This window comes from Bos taurus, chromosome 28 (assembly GCF_002263795.3).
Source record: "Bos taurus isolate L1 Dominette 01449 registration number 42190680 breed Hereford chromosome 28, ARS-UCD2.0, whole genome shotgun sequence".
NCBI classification, from domain to species: Eukaryota; Metazoa; Chordata; class Mammalia; order Artiodactyla; family Bovidae; genus Bos; species Bos taurus.
In genome coordinates, this window is record NC_037355.1 from 220,810 (window position 1) to 248,292 (window position 27,483).

The 27,483-nt window shown below is 37.4% G+C and overlaps 2 pseudogenes; both read left to right on the forward strand.

Annotated features, from left to right (window-relative positions):
• The first annotated feature begins 4,732 nt into the window (after window positions 1-4,732).
• On the forward strand, window positions 4,733-6,559 carry LOC112444722 (endogenous retrovirus group K member 6 Gag polyprotein-like; annotated as a pseudogene).
• Window positions 20,367-21,331, forward strand: OR5D51P (olfactory receptor family 5 subfamily D member 51, pseudogene; annotated as a pseudogene).

The following is a 27,483-nucleotide window of genomic DNA, read 5'->3' on the forward strand; positions in this document are numbered from 1 at the left end:
ACTGGAATTACACCTCCTCCACTAGCTTTGTTCATAGTGATGCTTCCTAAGGCCCACTTGACCTCACATTCCAGGATGTCTGGCTCTAGGTGAGTGATCACACCATCATGATTATCTTTGCCATGAATATATATTTTTATATAGTCTTTCTGTGTATTCTTGCCACATCTTCTTAATCTCTTCTTCTTCTGTTAGGTCCATACCATTTCTGTCCTTTATTGAGCCCAATTTTGCATGAAATGTTCCCTTGGTATCTCTAATTTTCTTGAAGAGATCTCTAGTCTTTCTCATTCTATGGTTCTCCTCTATTTCTTTGCATTGATCACTGAGGAAGGCTTTCTTATCACTCATTGTTATTCTTTGGAACTCTCCATTCAAATGGGCATTGATTTCCTTTTCTCCTTCATCTTTTGCTTCTCTTCTTTTTCAGTTACTTGTAAGGCTTCATCAGACAACCATTTCACCTTCTTGCATTTCTTTTTCTTGGGGACAGTCTTGATTTCTGCCTCCTACACAATGTCATGAATCTGCATCCATAGTTCATCAGGCACTCTGTCTATCAGATCTAATCCCTTGAATCTGTTTCCCACTTCCACTGTATAATCATAAGGGATTTGATTTAGGTCATACCTGAGTGGCCTAGTGGTTTTCCCTACTTTCTTCAACTTAAGTCTAAATTTAGCAATAAGGATTTCATGATCTGAGCCATAGTCAGCTCCCAGTCTTGTTTTTGCTGACTATATAAAGCTTTTCCATCTTTGGCTACAAAGAATATAATCAATCTGTTTTTGGTTTTGGACATCTGGCGATATCCATGTGTAGAGTCTTCTCTTCTGTTGTTGGAAGAGGGTGTTTGCTATGACCAGTGTGTTCTCTTGGCCAAATCCTGTTAGTCTTTGCCCTGCTTCATGTTTTACTTCAAGGCCAAATTTGCCTGTTACTCCTAATACCGCTTGACCTCCTACTTTTTGCATTCTAGTCCCCTATGATGAAAAGTACATATTTTTGGGTGTTTGTCCTAGAAGGTGTTATAAGTCTTCATAGAACCATTCAACTTCAGCTTCTTCAGCATTACTGGTTGGGACATAGACTTGGATTACTGTGATATTGAATGGTTTACCTTGGAAACAAACAGAGATCATTCTGTCATTTTTCAGGTTGCACCCAAGTACTGCTTTCTGTACTCTTTTGTTGACTATGAGGGCTACTGCATTTCTTCTAAGGGATTACTGCCCATAGTAGTAGATATGATGATCAACTGAAATAAATTCGCCCATTCTAGTCCATTTTTGTTCACTGATTCCTAAAATGTTGATGTTCACTCTTGCGATCTTCTGTTTGACCACTTCTAACTTGCCTTGATTCATGGACCTAACATTCCAGGTTCCTACACAATATTGTTCTTTACAGCATTGGACTTTACTTCCATCACCAGTCACATCCACAATTGGGTGTTGTTTTTGCTTTGGCTCTGTCTCTTCATTCTTTCTGGAGTTATTTCTCCACTGATCTCCTGTAGCATATCGGACACCTACTGACCTGGGAGTTCATCTTTCAGTGCTATATCTTTTTGCCTTTTCATACTGTTCATGGGGTTCTCAAGGCAAAAGTACTAAAGTGGTTCACCATTTTCTTGAGTCCAACCAATTCTTGTTTGGCATAGTCTCTTTTTCCTATTCATGTTTTATTTTATATTTATTCTGTACTTTTAATATTTTCATATAATTATTTAAGGATATTTAATTCAGTTCAGAGTGTTATCATTTTCTTCTTTCTGTGTGTGTCTTTGAGTGCATGTAATGTTTTTATGGGAACATATTCATTGTTTGGAATGTTTTGACACATTTTATGTTTTTCCCACCTCCCTTTATAGTAGCAATGTATGGATACAGATTTTTTTTTTTTTAATAACTGAGTGGAGTAAGCTTGGGTTTTGTGTGGCTTACAAGAATTCTAGTTTAGTGCTGTTTTCTTCTGTAGTGTAGTGAAATGAAGTATATTTGAATACACATACGGACATACATATATTCACACATACATACACAATATGTATCCCTATATGTATTTTTTGTTTTTCAGTTGTTAAGCCGTGTTTGACTGTTTGAGACCACATGGACTGCAGCATGCCAGGCTTCCCTGTTCTTCACTCTCCCTCAGAATTTGCTCAAAGTCATGTCCGGTGAGTCAGTGATGCTATCCAGCCATCTCATCCTCAGCCACTGTCTTATTCTTTTGCTTTCAATCTTTCGCAGCATCAGGGTCTTTTCCAATGCATCAGTTCTTCACACCATGTGGCCAGGGTACCTGAGTTTCAGCTGCATCATCAGCATATACCTATATATATATATATATATATATATATATATCCCTCGCTATGTAAAATGCATGGTTGTTGAGAGATTTTGATTATCATTTTTGTATGTATGTTTCTTTTATCTTGTTTCTGGAAATCCTTAACACAATTTACTCATCTTGCTTCTCTTGACATTTATAACTCTATTGTCATCCTTTCCCTTTCCTCCTTTGTCTTAGAAAGAAATCTCCCTACCTGAAGTTTTCACCTAAAATCCTATACAATTCCTAACCTTTTTCTTGCAGCCTGTGCTGTTTCCTATCAGACTTTTGACCTGCTTTCAACTACTGGTTATGTGAGTAGAACTTCATTATTGATTTTACCTGTTACGTCCCACTAATAAGATCTCCACTTTCCTTTTCTCCTTTCTAAACTGTTTTTAATTTAAATTTATTTATTTTAATTAGAGGCTAATTACTTCACAATATTGTATTGATTTTGCCATACATCAACATGAATCCACCACGGGTGTCTTCAGATTTCGTCACTCTACACACTTAGAATTATGGTAATTTGAGACCCAGAGGTCTTCGTACTCCTCATGAGTATTTATTTACTTAAATAAATACAAGCATACATACAGGAAAATGAATACAGGAAAATTTCACTTCATGGGGTTATCTTTCTCACAGTGATGCGAAAATTATGGGTTGTTCATTTGATTTCCCTGGTCTGAAAAGTTTTTGCAAGGATGAGTGGGAAGATTAAATTTTAGGTCCTAACAGTGTCTTAAGGTATTTTTCTAGACCTTTACAGAAGAATGGTTTATCTATTTCAATTTTTTTGTTATCAGTATGCAATACCATATAATTTATTTTGATTATCACCTAGATTATATCTCATATAGTTGTTTTTGATATGATAGTCTATATTATCCCTTTGTAATTTTTAAAGGCATGATTTTACAGTTTTAAATGGACTGTCTTATTTACTCATATGTTTGCTAGCAACCAATAAATGATAATTTGATTATTGATAAAATTGTTGTGTTTTACTTATGGGTTAAAATATAGTCAATTTTTAAAATTGCTTAGGAAAAATTGGAAAAATTATATTCCTTACTAGTAGATTTCTGTGATATATATGTAATTGTGTTATTTGGGATTATAACAGCAATACAATCACATATATATATATGTATATATATAATATCATATATTCAGTTTAAGGTCTGTTTATTGCTCCTCTCATCTCCTACAGTTTTTGGCTTATGAATATGCTTGCTTTGTCATTGAATTATATATATATATATACACATACATATATATACACATATATATATTATAATAACAGTTATAACTTCATTATGCATTCTTGTTGTGTAATATATTAATAGTATTTTTTCTGTAGGATTTTAATGTTTATATTAATATCTGGATATATTATTCACCAAATTCTTGTTTATTTACTTATAAAATCAAAATTAAGTGTTAACATTTTTCATTACCCAAACTATGTGATTATGTAAGTAACCAAGAGCCAACACATCTCAAAATCTAAAATTAGAACAACAAAGATAAAAATCAAAGGTGAGTTGATGCTTGAATGTGATCAAGTAAATTATCATCTTTGAACATTTGTTTCCTTATTTCTGAAAGAGAGATGAAATTACTAATTGACCAAAAAAAAAGCACAAACTAAAAGTTGAGAATTATTATTATTTTTTTATTCTATGGACTTAAACCTAGAAAATAAGGGGCTTCCCTGGTGGCTCCGATAGTAAAGAATTCACTTGTAATGCAGGAGACCTGGGTTCTATCCCTATGTCAGGAAGATCCCTTGGAGGAGGAAATGGCTACCCACTCCAATATTCTTGCCTGGAGAATCCAATGGACAGAGGAGCCTGGTGGGCTACAGCCCATGGGGTCACAAAAGTGTGGGACATGACTGAGAGACTACGTACAACACAAACCTGAAAGACAACGTCTCAGTTAGATCAGAGAAACTGCTCTGAAAAGGGAAAGGAGGAGTCAGAATGTATATGCATTTTGCAACAAAAACCAGGTAGTCAGACTGCGGGGAGCTGCCTGTGAGAACGGGGTCCTTTATCTAAAGGACACAGCTCTGGGAGCTGCCTCAGTCCTTGAGGGTTTGCTTGCAAACATAGCTCTCTGTCCCGCCACCCCAGAGATTAGGCGACTATTTACTGCAGACACCTGGAGTTCTGGACAAACTCCTCGTGCACAGGGAAATAATCTGCTTATCTGGTGTAAGAAATAATAACAGGATGCCATTCCCATGCTCTCAAAATTTCTTGTGAGTTTTTGTAAGATGTATAGGTCAACTAAGAAAAATGCTAACTGTCTTGTCTTTCTCACGCTCCCCTGTATAAATATAAGATGCTGAATAAAGTCGTGGTCAGACTGCATCCCTTCGTGGAGACATGTCTGATCCTCTCGACCCCATCTTTGTTGTAGAATTCTTTTGCTGTAGTTTTCTTTCTCAGCCGCGCCATGCACGTTCTCAGGACCTGATCGACTTTGCCGGCTGGCACCGGCAGGTGGCACCCGAACAGGGACTCGAGAATCGGAGTGCGACGACGGCCGCTGCCTGCCAAGATTGAAGTAAGTAAAGAGGAATTCCTAATTAATTAAAGTAAAGGGCAGGGAGTGTTATTGTTGAGAGTAATAAATCATGGGACAAGGCAGTAGCTGCCAGTTATTTGTACATATGTTGAAAACTATGTTAAAAGGTAGGGGAATTCATGTAAATAAGTTACACCTAGAGAAGTTTTTACTTTTTATAGAAGATGTTTGTTCTTGGTTTCCAGAAGAAGGAACAGTTAGTCTGGAAACTTGGAAGAAAGTAGGAAAACAATTACAGACATATTATTCCTTACATGGTCCCAATCGTGTCCCTGTGGATGCTTTCTCTTTGTGGACTCTCATAAGAGACTGTCTGGATCCTGAACATGAGGGACATAAGACTCAAACAGCCCTCAGGGATTCCACAGAACCCGAAGTTGCAGAGCCTTCCACCCCTCCGCCTGAGTCGCTTTATGCTGTGTCTGAGGGAACAGCTTGTAAGGCTGGAGGGAATGATGATGTGTTAAGCTCTGATGAACAGGAAGAGTTAAATGAACAAGCAGCTCAGTACCATAGAGAGGATATGCCTTGGGAGATGATGGTTAACATGCAACCCCCCTCAGGAAAAGGGGAATTAAAGCATTCAGGGCTTTCTGAAGAACAGCTGGAGAATTTAATTCAGAAGATTGTTATAGCAGTAAAAAAGTATGCACAGGGAGACTCCCACTCCAGCCAGCCTTTGCCTCCAGGATATCCTCCCTCGGTTCTTGCTGGGCTCAACCCACCTCCGCCTTTCATAGAACTGCAAGAGCTTATATCTATCCCTGCTTCTTTGCCCGGTGAAAACATAAAAATTAGAAGTGAGATATTATTATCTCCTCTTCAACAAGCGATTAAGTGAGCTAATGAAGAAGGAGAATATATTCCCGGGTTTTCAGGAATCTATCCAGTATTTGAAAATGCTCAACAGCAGAGGTATTATAAACCGCTGCCCTTTAAGCAACTAAAAGAGTTTAAAATGGCTTGTGCACAATACGGCCCGACTGCGCCATTTACTCAGGCTATTATAGAGGCTTTAGGAAATCAAAATCTGCCACCTAATGATTGGAAACAGGTTGCTCGGGCTTGTTTATCTGGAAGAGATTATTTACTATGGAAATCTGAGTTTGCTGAGCAGTGTGGGATCACAGCCGATATCAGTCAGTGACAGGGACTGAACACCACTTATGAAATGATGGTGGGAGGGGGGGATTATCGAGACACTAATAATCAACTTAATTATTTGCCCGGAGCCTACCCTCAGATTAGTGCTGCGGCTCTACAAGCATGGAAAAGACTTCCAAATTCTGATAAAAAGACTGAAGATTTATCTAAAATTCTCCAGGGGCCAGATGAACCATATCAGGATTTTGTTGCCCGCCTGCTTGAGGCAATTAGTAAAATGATAGGGGATGAGCAGGCGGGAATGGTGTTGGCTAAACAGCTTGCTTATGAGAATGCCAATTTGGCTTGTCAAGCTGCCCTGAGACCTTACAGAAAAAAGGGAGGCTTATCTGATTATGTACGGATTTGTGCCGAGATCAGCCCTTCGTACGTTCAAGGCATAACTTTGGCTGCGGCATTACAGGGAAAGACAGTCAAAGAAGTACTGTATCAGCAACAAAAGCGGGATAAGGGATAAAATTTTGCAATTTGTTCACTATCACCAATTTCTCTTTCCAAAAATCATTGTTTCTCAGCCCCTTGCCGACGCCCTAACTGTATTTACTGATGGCTCTTCTAATGGAATAGCTAGTCTGATTATACAAGACAATACTGCCGCCTGGCGTACTAATTATAAGTCTGCTCAAGAAGTAGAACTATTTGCCATTCTTCAGGCTTTATTACAAATCTCTGCTCCATTTAATTTATATTCTGACAGTCAATATATCACAAGAGCCTTAAAAACTATTGAGATTGTTCCATTTATTGGTATCCTGAATTCTACTATCCAAACTCTTTTTCGTGATATACAACATTTAATTTGTTCCAGAGTTAATAAATGCTATTTCAGTCATATTCGTGCTCACTCTGGACTTCCTAGACCTTTAGCACGAGGCAATGCTTTGGCTGACGAAGCTACACGTATGATATTTCCTTCATTGCAACAAATGGCAAAAACATCCCACAGCTTGCACCATCAAAACAGCCATAGCTTGAGACTTCAATTTGGCATTACTCGAGAAGCTGCCAGACAGATTGTTCAGCAGTGTCAAACATGTCCTCAATTTTTTAGCATCCCCCATTATGGAGTTAATCCCCGAGGATTGTTGCCAAATGACATATGGCAAATGGATGTTACCCATATTCCTGAATTTGGTAAACAAAAATTTGTTCATGTTACTATTGACACCTTCTCCGGCTTTTTACATGCCTCTCTACAATCCGGAGAAGCTAGCAAACATTGTATAGCTCATTGCATTAAATGTTTTGCTGTTATGGGAATCCCTAAAACCATAAAAACAGACAATGGTCCAGGATACACTGGAAAAAAATTTCAACTATTTTGTACACAATTGTCTATCTCACATAAAACAGGTATCCCTTATAATCCTCAAGGTCAATGAATCATTGAATGGGCACATCAAACTCTCAAACATAAATTGCAAAAACTAAAGAAGGGGAAATTGTATGTCAGTACCCCCTCCAACTCTCTAAACCATGCTTTATTTGTTCTAAATTTTTTACAATTGGATATACGTGGCCGTTCAGCAGCACAGCGATTTTGGAACTTTGATGCGCAAACAATAAGACCTAAAGTCTTTTGGAAAGACCCATTTGTGGGAAAGTGGTATGGACCAGATCCTGTAATAATTTGGGGACGAGGGCATGTTTGTGTTTTCCCACAGGATGCCGAAGCGCCGCGCTGGCTGCCGGAAAGGTTGGTATGCATGGCGGAGATGATCTCTAGTAAGCCAGATGAAGAGACTGATGATTCAAGAGCATGATGAATTACTATCTCGGCAACAACTTCAGGCATTGATGCGAGAGACACAGAATCGTGTTGCTGTGCAGGGCGATCCAATATCACCTTTAAGCTTCCTGATAACCTTATTAATTATCTTAAATCAGATTAATACTGCACATTCTGAAGAATATTCAAGTGCTTACTGGACTTATTTTCCCGACCCTCCCCTTCTCCAACTGGTGAGCTGGGAGGGTCAGTCTATTTCCATATACACTAATGAAACTGTTTTATTTCTTGCACCTTGTTTAATTAAAAAACTGATTGATGATCTATGGATGATAAAGGCTTCCATCTACGAAAATGGTCTGCAGTTAAAGGAACATAAGCGTGCGCCTATATAAAAGGAAAGGGGGAGATGCAGGGAGCTGCCCGTGAGAACGGGGTCCTTTATCCAAAGGACACAGCTCTGGGAGCTTCCTCAGTCCTTGAGGGTTTGCTTGCAAACATAGCTCTCTGTCCCGCCACCCCAGAGATTAGGTGACTATTTACTGCAGACACCTGGAGTTCTGGACAAACTCCTCGTGCACAGGGAAATAATCTGCTTATCTGGTGTAAGAAATAATAACAGGATGCCATTCCCATGCTCTCAAAATTTCTTGTGAGTTTTTGTAAGATGTATAGGTCAACTAAGAAAAATGCTAACTGTCTTGTCTTTCTCACGCTCCCCTGTATAAATATAAGATGCTGAATAAAGTCGTGGTCAGACTGCATCCCTTCGTGGAGACATGTCTGATCCTCTCGACCCCATCTTTGTTGTAGAATTCTTTTGCTGTAGTTTTCTTTCTCAGCCGCACGGCGCACGTTCTCGGGATCTGATAGACCTTGCTGGCTGGCACCGGCATCAGACCATCAGAAGATTATTGGAAATTAAAGAAAACCAGAAAGCTCATGTCAACGAATTTAGGCTTTTTCTGCACCTGAAGAGGGAACAGTCTAGGCTCCTTGAAACCATCGCTTCGAGCTGCACCTTAACTACTTAGGACCAGGACGCTATTCTTTTCTATCCTGTGTTCCCTCAGGGTGCAGCTCTGTTTTGATCCAGAATTCCTCAGGGCTCACGAGCCTGAGCGGGAGGTGGGGGTGCAGAAGCCATGCTGATGGCTTGGTGGCCTCAGCATCCTCCGTTCGTCGACATGACAGGTCACATTTTTCCTTCACGGAATAGTTTCTGCTGCTTTCTCTAAAGCAATCAATGCCCATTATTTGTGCCTTGTTTTAAATTACTGTGTCACTCTGCCATCTAGTGGATATGCTATTTGCATCACTTGTTGAAAATGAAAGTGAAGTTGCTCAGTCGTGTCGGACTCTGCGACCCCATGGACTGTCGCCTATCAGGCTTCTCCCTCCATCGGATTTTCCAGGCAAGGGTACTGGAGTGGGTTGTTCTTTGCTACTAATTTGCAGAGGGATTTTAGGCTACATGTAGCTCAGAAGGTAAAGGATCTGTCTAGAATGTGAGAGATTCTGGGTTGGATTCCTGGATCGGGAAGATACGCTGGAGAAGGGAATGGTAACCCACTCCAGTATACTTGTCAGGAGCATTCCAGGCATAGAGGAGCCTAGTGGGCTACAATCCACAGGGTTGCAAAGAGTCAACGATGACAGAGAAATTAGCACTTTATACTCTTCGATCCTTTGAAAAATATTCTTCCAATTACTATGCAGTTTTGCTGAGAATGAGAATACAAATAGACAATGTAGGGTCAAATTGGGAATGTTGGGGGGAAATAAAATCAACATTTCTTTCCCATTATATCAAACTAGTATTTAAACTGGTATATAAACTTGAGGGGGAAAAATAATCTGTTGTGAAATAAATAATACTGGACTGAGATTATCAGATTTTCTTTAATCTTTTCTGAATAGGTGCCAGACTGGAGCCCCAGACCAGATCAAAGAAAGATAAATAAAACTGCCTGTGAGCACACTGAGTAACCCTAGACACTAGGGTGCCCGTGATGGCCTGCACTTCGGGTATCTACACATAAATACATGTAGGAAAAAAAGTGAAAGTGTTAGTTTCTCTATCATGTCTGATTCTTCATGACCCCATGGACTATAGCCCACCAGGTTCCTTCATTCATGGAATTCTCCATGCAAGAATATTGGAGTGAGTAGCCATTCCCTTCTCCAGAGGATCTTCCCAATCCAGGGATAGAAGCCAGGTCTCCTGCATTGCAGGTCAAATCTTCACCACCTAAGCCACCAGGGATCTATCTAAAACTATGTGTTTACACGTAATACTGAATTTAAGAGGCTATTTTGAATTTGATTTCTTATTTTTTTAAAAGTATGCTTTATCTGCATACTCTTACAGGAGTGATCTCAGTTATGTGCTGTGCTCAGTCACTCAGTGGTGTTCGACTCTTTGCAACTCCCCATACTGTAGCCCTCCAGGCTTCCCTGTCCATGGAATTCTCCAGGCAAAAATACTGGAGTGAGTTGCCATGCCCTCCTCCAGGGGATCTTCCCAACCCAGGGACTGAACCTGGGTCTCCTACATTGTAGCAGGATTCTTTACCATCTGAGCCACCTGGGAAGCCCCTCCTCAGTTATAGAGAAGGGTCGATAAAGCTTGCATTGAACATGTTAAGGAGGTTAGACTGTACTGTTTAATTACAGTAATAGATATTTTATTGGACAGAGAAGTTAAATCAACCTGCTAGAGATGTATAAAAATACAGATAATTTTGAAACAGTACTTTGAGAACACCAAGCATAAAGTGATCTTAGTGAAAGCTCTAGGTCAAGGTGAAGACCAGTCACACAGTAGGAAAATGTAGAGAAAGCTTGTGAAGTTTTATATCTTGTCTGAATTCTCCCTGAAGAGTCACCCCCTTCCTTTAATATACTTTAAAGCTTGTGTATCTAGAGCTCCTTCTTGTATACTTTTAGTGCAACTGGACAACCTAGAGACTCTGAGTCAGTCACACTATTTTTTTTTTTTTGGACACTTTGGATAAAAAAATATGTTATTGTTGTTCAGAAATTAGTTTCCTGTGGCTTTTAAAGATTAATTCATTTAATGTTAAATTTCTCTCCTGAAGACACATAAAAGACATCAATTTTTTTTTCATACTTTAGCCTTGAAATATTTGAAGACACTGTAAGAGTCTCCTTTTATTTTCCTTCTGTGTTCCAGATGTCTTCAGGCCCTGGATTGGTTTATCAGACGCTCTAGCTCCCATATTACACCTCACTGTTTATTATTTCACACTGCAGGTGCCTATATAATTATTGCTAGTTTCCAAGAATCATAGACTTGTCTTCACTGAGATGCTGTCAAGAACATAATGTTTGTTTCTGAACTAAAATGAAAATGGGAGTTACTTCTTTCTGTTTACATCAACTACTTTACATCAACTACTAACACAACCACACTGAATGCCATGATTATAATATTGAAACTAAGTTAGTTTCATTCCCATCATCCAGATCGTTTTACAACCACAACCTCTTCATTACTACATACTTGTTCTGTGGGCATGAAACTCTGTTACAACTCTATTCAGCAATCGGTATTAATCTGAATTGCATTTCCACAATTCAGATCCTCTAGTACTCTGATCTTATATCATACTTTTTGTTGTTGTTCAATCTCGCAGTCATGTAAGACTCTTTGTACTCCCATGGACTGCAGCATGCCTTCTGTCCCTCACCATCTCCCAAAGTTTGCCCTGCATTAACTCTACTTCTCATTGAAAATGAACATTCAAATTCCTACCTTGGCTCAGGCAGTCTTCTCTGCTTAAAATGTCTTTTGTTTTTCTTTCTTATCCTTTCACTTTATCTTAACACTGTAGTTCGACTCAAAGTTCAAAGTCCGTTTGTGATTTTATTGATCAGGAAATATCTTAGTCATTATTCAAGTACCTCTACATGTGAAGAGTACTATTGCTTGACAAAACCTTAATGAAAAATAAATAAGCAAAAAACAAAAATATTATGAACAGTGACAGTGCAGAAAAGTGCAGTGTTTTTTAAAGCACATTATTGTTTCTCTTACTACATTATAATTTTACTATAATAATCACATTGTTGAACTTCCCAGGTGCTGCTAGTGGTAAACAACCCAACTGCCAATGCAAGAGAGACAGATTTGATCCCTGGGCTTGGAAGATACCCTGGAGGGGAGCATTGCAACCCACTCCAGGATTCTGCCTGGAGAATCCCATGGACAGAGGACCCTTGCAGGCTTCAGTCCATATGCTCTCAAAAAGTCTGACACTACTAAAGTGACTTAACATGCGCACACACACTATCACATTACCATAAGCCATATTGAGAACAAGCTTAAGTCTCTGCATTGCCACTCAGAAGACGTCTGCCTACTGCTCTGGAAATAATTTTAGACTTTGAACAACCAAGAAATGCATTCTATTGCATAGGTTGACAAGATGTGATCTGCAAACCAAATCTGGCCTACTGTCTTTTATAAATAAAATTTTATTGAAACAGAGCCATGCCTATTGATTTACGTATTGCCTGTGGGTGAATCCAGGCTGCAAGATGCAGACATGCATAGCTGAAATTGAGACTATGCAGCCCACAAAGGCTAAAGTATTTACTGTGCAACTTTTTCCAGAAAAAAATTGCTACTCCGTGTTCTATTAAATTAAGTCACTGGAGTTGAGATGTTTATATGTTGAGATATGGCAGCTTCCTAAGTAATAAACTATACTTCCCATAAACCTAGACTACAAATTGAAAAATAGAATATCAGCTTTTTTGCAATTTCAATAATAAATGTAATAATAAAAAAGAATTATGCTCATATTTGTAGTAGTAATGTGAGTTGTATTACCTTAAGAAAATCAATGGTTTTTATAGAAAATGAAACACAATACAATGTTAAAGAAAGGATAAAAAACATTATAATATGATTCATATTGTATAAATTTTACATCCAAACACATCAATATGTCCCTCAGATACAGAGAAAGTGCAAGTCGCTCAGTTGTGTCTGACTCTTTGTGACCCCATGGACTACACAGTCCCTGGAATTCTCCAGGCCAGAATACTGGAGTGGGTGCCTTTCCCTTCTCCAGGGGATCTTCCCAATCCAGGGACTGAACCCAGGTCTCCTGCATTGCAGGAAGATTCTTTACCAGCTGAGTCACCAGGGAAGCCCAAGAATACTGGAGTGGGTAGCCTATCCCTTCTCCAGGGGATCTTCCTGACCCAGGAATCAAACCAGGGTCTCCTGCATTTCAGGAGGATTCTTTACCGACTGAGCTATGAGGGAAGCCAACAGATACAGAGGGAAAACCAGAAATTCAACAAAAATTAAGAATCTTTGTATTGTTACCCAATAGTTGATTTTGATTGTGTATATTTCTGCCTTCTGCAAGTAGTTAAAGACAAAAATATGCTGTCTAGTTCAACATTTTAAAAAGATTAGTGGACCTGAATGCATGATGAAATTGTTCCCCAAACTTTGGGAAAAAATGCACATGCAACCAAAGTATCACAAGGACATTATTTCATCTAATTGCCCCATTTGTGGTCTCAAGGCAAAAGTTAAATAATATTATCTAAGGTTAACCTCCTTAGGGTTTTGGTGGCATATATGTGACAGTTTGATGTCAGGGTTCAGCTTTTTGGTCTCCTTTTCTCTTTGTCATGCCCGAATATATTTTTAATACATTTTAAGAGAAATTAATTGTTCTGAAATATTCATTGCAATATATTCTAGATTCCTGTTACTATTTTTCAGGCTTATTACTATATTAAAAAAAATTGACTTCTCAGCAGAAATTTTCCTTGAATCCATTAAACTTAGAAAAGAAGCTTTATTAAATGAACCAGTCAAATTCTACACTCAGGTGAGTTGATTTTTATTTTACTTTAAAAGGAAAATAATATGGTCCTAATATGTTCCATTAATCTTTGCAGGAGGCAAACAAGCACATGTGTAAGTCTAACTGCCAGGTTACTTGTTTAGTTGATTAGAAGTGTTTGATTATTTATCTTTCACCACATTTACTTTTGTTAACCAGGCTACATCACGAGGAACTATTTTTTGTTTTTTCTGGATCACAATATTTTCATTCCCTTTATACATACAAACTTTAATAATAAACAAGAATTATAAGTTGTCATTCGTTCTTATATGGATTATTTCCTGGAATAATGCTCTAAGAAACAAATTGAGGCTGAGGCTCATGTTTTATAATTTTATAGTTTGTAAAATTCCTGTTACAGGACTGAGTACATAGTAGGTCTGCAATGGGAAAATTATTCCAGGGTAGTTGCACAGGAAAGAAGATGAATACTGTACATAGCACCTGTGCTCACAGCTGAGCATGGCTGGCACTTCCTGGGTCTAAATGAGCAATTGGAAATGTTGGCCCCAAGGCTGTTGACAAATACAGAGTGTGGGAGATGGGGTAAAAAGCTACAGGTGTGGAGAAGGTGTGTGGGGAAGAAGGAAGAAGTGTGCATCAGAAATCGTATTCATCTTTGGTGAAGGTTTCCCTTTCAACCCTGGGCTATTCAAACTTTGTTACCATAGACATAGGGAATGGATCCTGATTTTTGAAAAAAAAGTGTCTTTGGTTAGAGAATATATGCTCTATGATTTGTATGTTAAATTGAAAAAGACTTTCAGGAAGTCATAAATATGAAGGAATTAATCACATGTATCAAATCAAAGGAATCTAAAGGAACAGTTGAAGAAAGAGAGTGGGAGAATATGTGAATGATGCACATGTACAGGAAACCTTTAATCTGCTGTATGTGTTTTTGGAGTATGAAGTCATAAAAACTGAAAATAATGGAGTTTTAATTTCAGCTCCTAATAAGAGGTAAAATTTATAGAGAATTCTATGTGGAATGAACTTATTTTTATACTGAGCATAATTTCAGGTTTTGGTAAGAAGTTAGGAAGTAGCTTTGAAAATAATTAATTTTACTGTCAGAAAAAGACAGTAGAGGCATTTTGGAGGAACAGAGGCTAACTAAAACATAAGTAAATAGATGCATAATTGCACTTTTTTTCCCCATAAGTACTCTCATTCTATGCTAATTCAGGGAGTGTAAGTCCCTAGATTTCACTCTGGCTACTTGCTTCATAGGACTCAAGTTGTGCCTCAGTGCCCAGAGTCTACAGAGTGGTGCTAATTTAATAGGGAAGCATAACTTCTTTTCTTTGAGCCCCTTTTTGGGGCGGGGGGGAGAGCAGTAATACTGCAGTGGGTTGCCATTCCCTTCTCCAGGAGATCATCCCAACCCAGGGATTGAACCCAGGTCTCCCGCATTGTAGATGGACTCTTACCATCTGAGCCACTCCACTGTCTTTATTATGGGGTTCCCCAGTGGCTCAGTGGTTAAAGAATCTGCCTGCAATGCAGGAGCCACAGGAGATGCAGGTTCAATGCCCGGGTCAGGAAGATCCCCTGGAGGAGGGCATGACACCCACTCCAGGGTTCTTGTCTGGAGAATCTCATGGAGAGAGGAAGCTGGCAGGCTACAGTCCATGGGGTCACAAAGATTCAGATATGACTGAGCAAATAACACACTTCACAGTAAACTCATATACAGTCTATAGAGTGAATTCTATTTGACATATGCTGTGGTGCTTCCCAGGTGGCACTAGTGGTAAAGAACCCACCTGCCAATGCAAGAGATATAACAGATACAGCTTCAATCCCTGGGTTGTAAAGATCCCGTGGAGGATTTCAGGGCAACCCATTCCAGTATTCTTGCCTGGAGAATCCCATAGACAGTGGAGCCTAGCAAATTAGCATGCTCACACCTTGATATCAGGTGTACCCAGCCCCTCCTCCCTAAACAGACTCTATTATCACATAAGACACATATCACCTGCCAGAAATTGGGAGAAAAGCCTAACCTTTCTTTGTGAAAGACTACTTTTTTTTCCTGCTAAGCATTTTGTCTAGTAGTAATTCTATGTTCATCCATATGAGAGGAACCATAAAACTTATTTCTACAATGTCTGTAGCATTTTATATTCCCAGGCACAATATATAACACTTCTGGTTGCTTCACATCCTTGCACATCCTAGCACATCCGTGTTAATCATTGCTATTATATATATTTATTATAGTAAATCCAGTGGGTACTGGACTTCCCTGGTGGTTCAGACAGTAAAGTGTCTGCCTACAATGTGGGAGACCTGGGGTCAATCCTTGGGTCGGAAAGATCTCCTGGAGAAGGAAATGGCAACCCATTCCAGTAGTCTTGCCTGGAAAGTCCCATGGACAGAGGAACCTGATGGGCTATAGTCCATGGGGTCGTCGCTAAGAGTTGGACATGACTGAGCAACTTCACCTTCACTTTCAGTGGGTAAAACTTGATATCACATCATGATATTGATTTGCATTTTCCTAATAACTAAATATATTGAGAATGCTTTCACATGCTTGTTGGACATTTGTAAATTTTGTGTTGTATCTGATTTGACTTTTTGTCTTTATTGTGTCTTTTCTGTACTTTTTCTTTTCAGTTTATTGATAATGTTTTTAATATACAAATATTTTAAATTTTGAGGAAGTTCAATTTATCAATTTATTTATTTATTTTTGTTGCTTATGCTTTTGTTTCCCTATCTAAGAATCTACTGACAAATTCAAGGCCGTGAAATTTAAGGCATGTGTTTTTCTTGTAAGAGTTTTATAGTTTATGCTCTTTCATTCAGGTACTTGTTCAGTTTCTGAGTTAACTGTTGTATATAATATGAGGCAAGTGTCCAATCTCATGATTTTACTTGTGAATGTCCAGTTGTCCTGGCATCATTTATTTGAAGAAGAAAGTATTATTTTACCAATGAATATTAAGAGAATCATAACCTCAGAAGCACCATGATGATGGTGAAGTACAAGCTGGGAGAAATCAGAGCCCCTACAGAGCACAGCTGCCCAGTCAAAATGTATTTTGAATCTTCCACTAGCGAGAAATAAGCTTGTTATTGTTGTTCAGTCACTAAGTCGTGCCTGAGTCTTTGCCACTCCATGGACTGCAGCATGCCAGATTTCCCTGCCCTTCACTGTCTCCTGGAGTTTGCTCAAACTCATGTCTATTGAGTCAGTGATGTCACCCAACCACCTCATCCTCTGCTTCCTTCTTCTCCATTAGCCTTCAAGCTTTCCCAACATCAGGGTCTTTTCCAATGAGTCAGCTCTTCATGTCAGATGGCCAAAGCACTGGAGCTTGTTTCAGCATCAGTCCTTCCAATGAATACTTAGGGATGACTTCCTTTAGGATGGACTGGTTTGATCTTGCTGCCCAAAGGACTCTCAAGTCTTCCCCAGAACCACAATTTGAAGCATCAATTTTTCGGCATTCAGCCTTCTTTAGGGTCCAACTCACATCCATGCCTGACTACTAGAAAAACCATGGCTTTGACTATATGCACTTTTGTTGGCAAAGTGATGTCTCTGTTTTTGAATATGCTGTCTAGTTTTGTCATAACTTTCCTCCCAAGGAGCAAGTGTACTTTAATTTCATGGCTGCAGTCACCATGAAGCAATGGTTTTTGAGCCCCAGAAAATAAGATATTTCACTGCTTCCACTTTTTAGCTCCTTCTGCATAAAGTTATTATTATTCTTAACTTGTGTCCTTAAAGCCAAGACAGGTAGTTACCAAAATTAGTGAAAATACCATCCTTTTCATAAACAGATATTTTTAGAAAACATATCATCCAAAATTGTTTTTTAGATTCCATAATAAATATAAACATCTGAGAACACTATATTTGAAAAGCCAATGCAAGCTTTCTATCAATAGAATCAATAGTGTAAAAAATAAAGTTTATAATATAAATAATGTAATGTACAAAATAAACCATACAATGGCAGCTTAGCAGGCATATGTTTAGAAACATAGGAAAAAATATATATATACCTTCATAAGAAAATTTTAAAAATTAAATATGGATTAATAAAAGACAAATCTATTGCTGTATAATTTTCTCTTGTGGATTTATGTATTTTATATGCATATAAAAATTTAAAAAATGATGTTGTTTATTTTTATAAGATTAAATGAGTAAAGTTGCTAACACAAATGCCCTAAGGCTTTAGGGAAATAATATACAACCAATATACCACCTAGGAAAGAGTTAAAATGTAATTAGTTGAATTGCAGTCATCAAGGCAGTACTTCAGTTAAGTTCTCTAGTTTTCATATTCCTAAGGTCATGATGACAGCCTATGCCCAACCAGTATCACTGAAGAAGCTGAAGTTGATTGGTTCTCTGAAGACCTATAAGACTTAGGTCATAGAACTAATGCCGCCCAGGCATTTGTTCTAAAAGGTCTTATAGGTCTTCAGAGAACCGATCAACTTCAGCTTCTTCAGCGTTATTGGTTGGGGCATAGACTTGGATAACCGTGATATTGAATGGTTTGACTTGGAAACGAACATTTTCAGAACATTTTCATTGACAGAACATCATTCTGTCGTTTTTGAGATTGCATCCAAGTACTGCATTTTGGACTCTTTTGTTGACCATGATGGCTACTCCATTTCTTCTAAGGGATTCCTGCCCACAGTAGTAGATATAATGGTCATCTGAGTTAAATTCACCCATTCCAGTCCATTTTAGTTCACTGATTCCTAGCATGTTGACGTTCACTCTTGCCATCTCTGTTTGACCACTTCCAATTTGCCTTGATTCATGGACCTAACATTCCAGGTTTCTATGCAATATTGCTCTTTACAGCATCGGACCTTGCTTCTATCACCAGTCACATCCACAACTGGGTATTGTTTTTGCTTTGGCTCCATACCTTCATTTTTTCTGGAGTTATTTCTCCACTGATCTCCTGTAGTATATTGGGCACCTACTGACCTGGGGAGTTTCCTCTTTCAGTATCCTATCATTTTGCCTTTTCATATTGTTCATGGGATTCTCAAGGCAAGAATACTGAAGTGGTTTGCCATTCCCTTCTCCAGTGGACCACATTATGTCAGACCTCTCCACCATGACCCGTCTGTCTTGGGTGGCCCCACACTGCATGGCTTAGTTTCACTGAGTTAGACAAAGCTGTGGTCTATGTGATCAGATTGGCTAGTTTTCTGTGATTATGGTTTCAGTGTGTCTGCCCTCTGTAGAGTATTTTAAATTTAAGGAGTGTGGCTGGAATAATATAGTCATAATCAATCTTTGCAGTGCTGAGACTTTACAAAGTATTGTTACAGAAGATCTGTTGTGGACATGGTCTTTGAAAGGTATCTTTTCTACAAGCTTATCATGTGGGAATCAGAGACAGCTATAGTGTGGTGACAAAACCTAGAGGAAAATAAGGAAACATGCATCTTAAACCAAGTGTTCTAATGAAATTCTACAGTGTTTCTATTGTGTGGCTTCTAGAATAAGGGATTTCTGCATTGTCTTCCCTAATGTCTCCACCAGTTGATAGATGTCCATATTTGTGCCTGATTTTCACAAACATATCAGGTGTTTGAAATCATACAATTATTCATAATTCTGATATATAAAAAGGTAAATATCTGCTCTATCATGTCTTACAGAATTTAAATTCATTATTGAAGTATCTAGTGCCATTCTAGTGATTTAAACTTTATATTAATATTCTTATCTTATTATTGAAAAAATGCCTTCTGAAATCAGTAATAATCAAGAAATATTCTGGTGTCGCATTTGAAATAGGTGTTTTCCAGCCATTTTTCTTTGGAATAAATAAAAACTTAATTCAAAATGGCAGAGTATATATTTGATCCATTCTGAAGTCTATATGTTTTCTCCAGTACTTTCACAGTCCTTATTTTTGTCACCCAAATTCCAAAATCTGCTACAATGGAAGAAAAAAAAGTTTTCTGTTCAATATTTTTTCAACTATTATCACAGAAAACATAGCACTTATTTTGTTTTGAATCTTCTGATGAATAATACAATTGGCTATGAAGAATACATTTAAATATTTTCAAAATTAATGCAACATAAGTGAAAAAGTTTAGTATGTTTTATAGCATAGCTCCAGAATGGGTTGAGGATTTGGAATAACTAGGAATAAGAAAGGAATTGAAAGGAGATAGGACAACCAAGAAAATATTGCATTAACTGTTTTGCAGAGATGTTATCATTATTCAAATTAGCATATAAGTTAATTGTCTCATAGCTCAGCAGGTGAGGCAGGTAAGAAACTGTGGAAACTAATGACATATTTTTCTCCAATACATGTAATTGGATTGTCATATCAGGTGTTTTCACAAAGCTCAGAATCATGCAAAGACAATGTCTCTTGAAAGCAGCTGATAATAATGAATTTTGTTATTTGAAATAAAGCAAGATCTAATCTGTTTTGGTTCTTTGTTTCTGAAGATCATACACAATGAAAATTATTATTGGCTGTATAATTGACATATGAGCATTAGCATTTTAAATAAAGCAGAAGTATAGCATTTACAGAAATACTGTAAACAGAGACCCAGTGAGCTTCTCAACACATTTTCTATTCTCTTACCTATTTCAAAGTTTAGTTTTTACTCTTCTGGATCAACATTGATATTTTGTCCACAGGAACCAAGCAAACCATTGTGCTGAGGTCACTTTCATTCTCTTGGGCTTCTCAAAATATCCTCAGCTCCAGCTGCCCCTGTTCCTAGTCTTCCTGACCATCTACTCAGTCACTGTGCTGGGGAACCTAGGCATGATCCTGATCATCAAGTCCAGTTCCAGGCTCCACACACCCATGTACTTCTTTCTCAGCCACTTATCCTTTGTTGATTTCTGTTACTCGACAGTAGTTACACCCAAGCTACTAGAAAACTTGGTTGTGTAAGACAGAACCATCTCCTTCACAGGATGCCTCATGCAATTCTTCTTTGCCTGCATATTTGTGATGACAGAGACATTCTTCTTGGCAGTGATGGCATATGACCGATTTGTGGCTATTTGCAACCTTCTTCTCTACACAATTGTCATGTCCCAGAGGTTTAGTTTTGTGTTGGTGATTGCTACATACCCTTGGGGTATAGCCTGTTCCCTAATATTCACATTACTTTTTTTGACTTTTTCCCTTTGTGGGAGTAAGTTCATAAATAACTTTGTCTGTGAGCATGCTGCCATAGTTGCTGTTTCCTGCTCTGACCCCTACATCAGCCAGGAGATTATTTTAGTCTCTGCCACATTCAATGAAGTAAGCAGCCTGATGATTATTCTCACCTCCTATGTTTGCATTTGTATCACTTTCCTGAAGGTTCCTTCAACAGGGGGCACCACAAAGTCTTCTCCACCTTTGCCTCCCACCTGACCACCATTACTGTCTTACATGGGAGCGTCCTTTTCCTCTGTGTTCCTAACTCCAGAAGCTCATGGCTTATGCTCAAGGTGGGCTCTGTGTTTTAAGCAGTGGTCTTCCCCATGCTGAACCCATTGATCTACAGCCTCAGGAAGAAAGATGTGAAGGCAGCTGTCAGGAAGTTAATCAATAACAACTTAATATCTCAATTAATGTACAATGACTAAAATTCAGTGTGCCCTTTCAAAGCATAGTTGTCCAAGTTTTCCAGAATTTATAGTACTCTCAATTGTTTTTTTTTTTTTTTCAGAAAAGAAAACAGTACACACTTTTGAAGTGTGTTAGGCCCTAGTTAATACAACATTCAACAACTTTAGTAAACCTCAGAGAATTACCTATAAAATAACAACAACAACAACAACAAAAATAAAGCCTGGATCATTTTAGTCTCTAGTTGGTTTGTCATATAAAGATTTCTGAGTAAGTGCACTTTACCATTTGTCTGCCAAAGCACAGTCATTGAACAATGGATTTATAGAGTTGTCCTGAAAACGTCTGGAAAATCCCATGGATGGAGGAGCCTGGTAGGCTGCAGCCCATGGAGTCTCAAAGAGTAGGACACAACTGAGCGACTTCATTTTCACTTTTCACTTTCATGCATTGGAAAAGAAATGGCAACCCACTCCAGTGTTCCTGCCTGGAGAATCCCAGGGATGGGGGAGCCTGGTGGGCTGCCATCCACGGGGTCTCACAGAGTCTGACACTTAGCAGCAGCAGCCTGAAAAAGTATAGCTAAAATGTAAAGCTAATTTATAGCTAAATTTATAGAAAATGTATAAGAGAGTTGCATCAACCGAAATATAGTAAACTGAGAATTGTTCAACACTAATATACTAAATTTAAAAGACATATTTATTTATACCCACACAAGAAACATCAGGACATTATAAGTTCAAAGAAGTCATATCTCTATCCCCGCAAAGTTGTGAATATGATGCGGTCAAATTGTACTTGTTAATATAAAATTTTTTTGCTTTTTGTATATGAAACATCAAAAATAAAATTAAGAACTGCACACTTCAGAAATACTTTCAGCAAAATCTAAAGTAGTCTTTCATGTCAATCTTAAATTGAGTATAATATTCTGTTGGTATATAATGATACAATAACAGAGAACTTCATTGGTAAGTAACATTATTGATGGACTGAAAGGAAGCCCTGCTAATATCAGCTAGAGCACCTTGGTTAACCTGATTTAATTTTGCAAAACTTACCTGCATTTTACAGAATGAACTATGCTTGATATATGTTACACAACCTTGTATTTAAGATCCTAATCTTTTTAAAATGGTTGACCAGTTTTCCCAGCACCACTTGTTAAAAGAATAAAACTAGAACACTTTCTAATACCATACACAAAAATAAACTCAAAATGGATTAAAGATCTCAACGTAAGACCAGAAACTATAAAACTCCTAGAGGAGAACATAGGCAAAACACTCTCCAACATACATCACAGCAGGATCCTCTATGACCCACCTCCCAGAATATTGGAAATAAAAGAAAAAATAAACAAATGGGACCTAATTAAACTTAAAAGCTTCTGCACAACAAAGGAAACTATAAGCAAGGTGAAAAGACAGCCTTCAGAATGGGAGAAAACAATAGCAAATGAAGCAACTGACAAACAACTAATCTCAAAAATATACAAGCAACTCGTACAGCTCAACTCCAGAAAAATAAATGACCCAATCAAAAAATGGGCCAAAGAACTAAATAGACATTTCTCCAAAGAAGACATACAGATAGCTAACAAACACATGAAAAGATGCTCAACATCACTCATTATCAGAGAAATGCAAATCAAGACCACTATGAGGTACCATTTCACACCAGTCAGAATGGCTGTGATCCAAAAGTCTACAAATTATAAATGCTGGAGAGGGTGTGGAGAAAAGGGAACCCTCTTACACTGTTGGTGGGAATGCAAACTAGTACAGCCACTATGGAGAACAGTGTGGAGATTCCTTAAAAAACTGGAAATAGAACTGCCTTATGATCCAGCAATCCCACTGCTGGGCATACACACTGAGGAAACCAGAAGGGAAAGAGACACGTGTACCCCAATGTTCACCGCAGCACTGTTTATAATAGCCAGGACATGGAAGCAACCTAGATGTCCATCAGCAGATGAATGGATAAGAAAGCTATAGTACATATACACAATGGAGTATTACTCAGCCATTAAAAAGAATACATTTGAATACATTCTAATGAGGTGGATGAAACTGGAGCCTATTATACAGAGTGAAGTAAGCCAGAAGAAAAAACACCAATACTGTATACTAACGCATATATATGGAATTTAGAAAGATGGTAACAATAACCCTGTGTACGAGACAGCAAAAGAGACACTGATGTATTGAACAGTCTTATGGACTCTATGGGAGAGGGAGAGGGTGGGAAGATTTGGGAGAATGGCATTGAAACATGTAAAATATCATGTATGAAACGAGATGCCAGTCCAGGTTCGATGCACGATACTGGATGCTTGGGGCTAGAGCACTAGGTCGACCCAGAGGGATGGTATGGGAAGGGAGGAGGGAGGAAGGTTCAGGATGGGGAACACATGTATACCTGTGATGGATTCATTTTGATATATGTCAAAACCAATACAATATTGTAAAGTTAAAAAATAAAGTAAATTTAAAAAAAGATCCTACAGAGTCCATAAGACTGATCTATACCTCAGTGTCTCTATTGCTGTCTTGTACACAGGGTTATTGTTACCATCTTTCTAAATTCCATATATATGCGTTAGTATACTGTATTGATGTTTTTTTTTCTGGCTTACTTCACTCTGTATAATAGGTTCCAGTTTCATCCACCTCATTAGAACTGATTCAAATGTATTCTTTTTAATGGATGAGTAATACTCCATTTTGTATATGTACCACAGCTTTCTTATCCATTCATCTGCTGATGGGCATCTAGGTTGCTTCCATGTCCTGGCTATTATAAACAGTGCTGCAATGAACATTGAGAGATTTGGGAGAATGGCATTGAAACATGTATAATATCATGTATGAAACGAGTCGCCAGTCCAGGTTCAATGCACGATACTGGATGCTTGGGGCTGGTGCACTGGGTCGACCCAGAGGGGTGGTATGGGGAGGGAGGAGGGAGGAGGGTTCAGGATGGGGAGCACGGGTATACCTGTGGCAGATTCATTTCGATGTTTGGCAAAACTAATACAATATTGTAAAGTTTAAAAATAAAATAAAATTTTAAAAAAGATCCTAATCTTAGAAAAAAATAGATGATAGATTTTAGGTAAAGTATAATTTTGAAACTTTAACTAGGTTTCTGTCTTTTAAGAGAAACCAGAACAAATTATAAAGGAAAAAAAAAAGTCTGGATGGCTGCAGAATCCTGTAGAATAGAATGTTTGTTATTTTGGGAAATTCTTTGAATGGACATTTATTTACACAAATTTAATCCAGAAATTCTCCATAAATTTTGACAGTAAAATTTTACTCTGAATGTAAAGATTTTAAGATTGAAATCTGTTAATATAAATGATTTTATAGTCTGTTCTACAAAGTCCTAATGATGAACTCTTCATTTCCACAAATGAATTATACTCTTTTAACTTTAAATTCTTCTTGGTGGTTTGCATAGGTGCAACTTTTTTTGCTTTATTTCTAAAAAGTTGGGGCAATATTTTTAATGAAGTTATTCACAAGATAAACAAAGAATGTACAGAATAGTCTCCCAATGGAGAACATGCTATAAGTTCAATATAAACCTCATTGTGTTACTTGCTCAGTCTTGTCTGACTCTTTGCAACCCCATGGATATAGCCCACAAGCTCCTCTGTCCAGGGACTTCTCCAGGCAAAAATACTGGAATGGGTAGCCATTCCCTTCTCCAGGGGAACCTGTTCTCCTGCATTGCAGGCAGAATCTTTACTGCCTGAGCTTCTAGTAAAGCCCATAACCCTCATTAGGTAATACTAATTTTCATATCATGTATGTTAATAAATAAGATTTCAGCAAATTTGTTGATGCTGGGTAGCTCTCATATGATACATATACTCCATAGATAGTAGGTTACATTCTTTATTGCACTACTGGTCTTCACTACTATTCATCATCTTAAAAAAAATTTTCCCTGAAAGAGATCAAGAAAAACTTAGATGGGCTAATAGGGAAACAGATTGTGGAGCACTTTTTCAATGCTATTTTCCCTGGATCTTGCTGCCTAGATACATAGTTCATTCAAGTTCAAGGACAGTTTTGTAGATGAAAAATAGTTTTATTATAAGCACAAAGATAATACTTGACAGAAAATAGATAAAAATAACCCTGTGTTTGAAAGAAGAGCCTGAAAGAAGAAACATCTAGGAGTAATTTTCTAGTTACATTTGGTGTTTATTTCCTACTGTTATTATCAAAACTCCAGAAAAGTCTTTATAAATGTTATAGTCTTATCCTCAAGGAAGATTCCACATTAAGAAGATATCATTCTCAAGCTTGCATAAACTTTGCCTCTCTGTAAAATAAGAAGGGAATGTTTTATAGCTTATTGTATGATGGCAGTATCACCAGATAATAAATGTACAGAATAATATATCATAAATAAACATGGGCAACCAGTTCAAATAGCAAATCAGTTCATTGATATATAAAATAATATAATACATCATATCTAAGAGGGATTTAACACACACAAAAATGTGGATTTGGTATGCTGTTGTTTTTCAGTCGCTATGTCCTGTCCAACTCTTTGCTACCCCATGGAATGTAGCACACCAAGCTTCACTGTCCTCCACTATCTTCCAGAGTTTGCTCAAATCCATGTCTATTGACTTGATTTTCAAGATTTGATAGTAAATATAAACATCTGAGAACACTTTATTTACATTTGAAAAGCCAGTGAAAGTTGTTTCCTCTTGATAAAATCAATAGTAAATATAATATGAAGTTTACAATATAAATGGTGTAATGTACAAAATAAACGGTATGGCTTACTGTTTAGGCAACTCTATTTTTTAAAACATAAGAAAACATGAAGAGTATACTGTCATAAGAAAATAGAAAAATAATTAAACAAGGTTTAATCAAAGCTATTTCTATAATACTGTCAAATAGATTATTTTTCTCTTGAATATTTTTATATTTTGCATCCATATAAAATCAAGAAACAGATACAATTTTGTTTATGTTTTAAGATTAAACAAGCCAATAATTCAAATACCCAAAGGCTTTAGGGAAATAATATGAATCAAGATACCACATGGGACAGTGTTAACATCTAATTACTTGAATTGCAGTAATCAAGGCAACACTTCAGTTATATTGTCTGTCTCCACATCCCTAAGGTCTTGATGGCATATATTTGTGATGCAGTTTGGTGTCAGGATTTAGATTGATCTTACCTTTGGTATCTGGGAGTTTTCTCAAAAGTAATATATGTAAAATAGTAGTGATATATGTAAAATATATATGACAATACTAATATATGAAATAGCTGATAAATATACTGGTGGGCTGCACTACCCTTTTCAGCTCTGTTTCTATTAAGTACTAAGCAGCAGCATTCTAGGTGTTTAATTCTTAGCAAGGAGCTCTTTTGTAAATGATTCATTCAAGGGCGTCTGTATTTAGGTGAGTTGACTCATGACTCTTGTTTTATTTTAAAAAGAAAATACAGAGTTACAACAATCTTTGCATGAGACACACATATGTTTAGAACAAAGTACCCACAAATCTATTAATGTTGTTGTATTGTATTCTGATACTTTCTTTCAAGTAATATTCATCCTGGTTTTCTCATTGGGTTTCCACTATATAGCCAGAAATGAAATAAATATTTTGGCAAATAATTTTCGAAGAATAATAAAAAAGTGGACACTATCTTCAGTTTTTCCTGTAATCTTTAAGAAACAAAGTAACGGTAACAATCATATTTATAAATAAAATTATACAGCATTTCATACTTATGAGTTATAAACATGAACGTCTATATTTATACAAAGGGGACAAAACAAGGAGTATTGTCTATAATAGTAGGTGGTAAAATAAAACATTAAAAGTGAGAGAATAAAGTGGAGAAATAAAGTATTAATATAAGGAAATGGGCATGTACTATGTTTGATAGACTCAGTTTTCTAAACAAGAATGCATTCAGTGATATAAGCATTTTTATAGATCCAAGCAGTTTTGAAAAAGTCAAACTGAATAATAGAAATGTCATGGATTCACTAATATGATTTGTTTGGAATCTTAAAGTCACTGAATGTCAGGTTAAAATAATCATGGAGAATTATTCTCATGATCTTGTACAGAATATATTAAACGAAGGAGTA